Raw genomic sequence first — 1927 nt, forward strand, 5'->3', positions numbered from 1 at the left:
GAAACTCAGTTTTAAAACAGAAAAATTATATATCATTATGTCTATATACTTGTTATAGCCAATGTCCCTAAACAGAAAATTGTTCAGTGGTGCAAGGGAATTAGTAACAATACCAAGAATTATTAGATTCAGATTTCAAATCCCATATGAAAATAAACAATATTATTTGTTCTTTTCTTGCACTGTCACCCAGGCTGGAGTGCGGTGGCATGATCTCACCTCACTGCAACCCCCGCCTTCCTGGTTCAAGCGATTGTCGTGCCTCAGCCTCCTGAGTAGCTGAGATTACAGGTGTGTGCCACTGTGACCAGCTAATTATTTTATATTTTTAGTAGAAACAGGGTTTCACCATGTTGGCCACGCTAGTCTCAAACTCCTGACCTCTAGTGATCTGCCCACCTCAGCTTCCCAAAATGCCGAGATTACAGGTGTGAGCCACCGTGTCCAGAAAGAAAACCGTTGTGGAGGTGCTGGGGATTGAACCCAGGGCCCCATGCATGCTAAGCATGCACTCTACCACTGAGCTACATCCCCTTTAATTCTTAACATCAGAAATATTATTCAACAGACACATATCAGAGTTGAGGGAAATTATTGGAAAATTGAGACAAAAAAAGCATAGAGAAAGTTAATTTATTTTCTAGACAGAACTCTGCTAGTATTAGAATTAAGTACTTTTATTAGATAGTAATTTACTTGCTTTCTTGTACCTTATGTCATTTTCTCTAGTCTGTTATAGTCCTAACACGTATTAAATAGCAAAAACAAATTATATATTTTGCATGATCAGTATGTTACAACATTAAGATCAGACTAATAATACAAGTCATCTACTCCACTGCCAATTTTTATACTCCCTGCAATCTTACAGCACATCCTCATATGAACAAAAAGGCTTTATATTTATCTTACAAAGGATATAAACATCAATTTATAAAAAAGAGACACAAGCCTTATATAGTTAAAAGTAATATAATTAACATGATTACGAAAACATTTCTAACAAAGCAGAAGAAATAGTTATATTGCTTGTAGTTCTATTAAGAGTTTATTGAAGCATTAAAAATAATTTCAAAACAATAAAATACAAAGGCAAATATCCAAATAGTTTTGTATGGATCTTGCATTCACTTTTCCTTGATCCAACCTAGTTTTAATTCCTATGGCCTACAGGATGGCTTAGATAAGGAAGAAGCTAAAAATTGGCTGTTACAAAGTTGCAGTTGTGTGGCATATGGGTAATCTACATAACTGAAGTTGAAGGGACAAATGCAATCTTCCCCACAAAACCTGCTTTTCCCGCTGTCCATTGTCACAATCCCAAGTCCAGCTACTTCCTCAACATCTCCATCGCCCTAGCTAAAACCTCCCATCTCTCATCTGGGTTGTTGTAAAGGCTCCTAACTAACCTCACCTCTTTTGCCTTTGCCCTCTATGATTAATTCTCAACTCAGTAGCCAGACTGATCCTTTCCTCAAAGCTCTCCAGTGGCATCCTTTTTTTTTTTTTGGTAGAGACGGGGTTTCACCATGTTGGCCAGGATGGTCTCCATCTCCCGACCTCGTGATCCACCCGCCTCAGCCTCCCAAAGTGCTGGGATTACAGGCGTGAGCCACCATGTCCGGCCTCCAGTGGCATTCTTATTCAAAATAAAAGTCAATATCCTAGGCTGGGCATGGTGGCTCACGCCTGTAATCCCAGCACTTTGGGAGGCTGAGACGGGTGGATCACTTGAGGTCAGGAGTTCAAGACCAACCTGGCTAACATGGCAAAACTCCATCTCTACTAAAAATACAAAAATTAACTGGGCATAGTGGCGGGCGCCTGTAGTCCCAGCTACTTGGGAGGCTGAGGCAGGAGAATTGCTTGAACCCGGGAGGCAGAGGTTGCAGTGAGCCAAGATCACGCCACTGCACTCTAGCCTGGG

The 1927-nt window shown here is 40.6% G+C and overlaps 1 non-coding gene across 1 annotated transcript; it reads right to left on the bottom strand.

Annotated features, from left to right (window-relative positions):
- Positions 1–462: 462 nt before the first annotated feature.
- TRNAA-AGC lies at positions 463–534 on the bottom strand. The gene has a single exon. It is a non-coding gene; the product is annotated as a tRNA-Ala (tRNA).
- Positions 535–1927: the final 1393 nt, after the last annotated feature.

The sequence above is a fragment of the Theropithecus gelada genome, chromosome 1 (genome assembly GCF_003255815.1).
Source record: "Theropithecus gelada isolate Dixy chromosome 1, Tgel_1.0, whole genome shotgun sequence".
NCBI classification, from domain to species: Eukaryota; Metazoa; Chordata; class Mammalia; order Primates; family Cercopithecidae; genus Theropithecus; species Theropithecus gelada.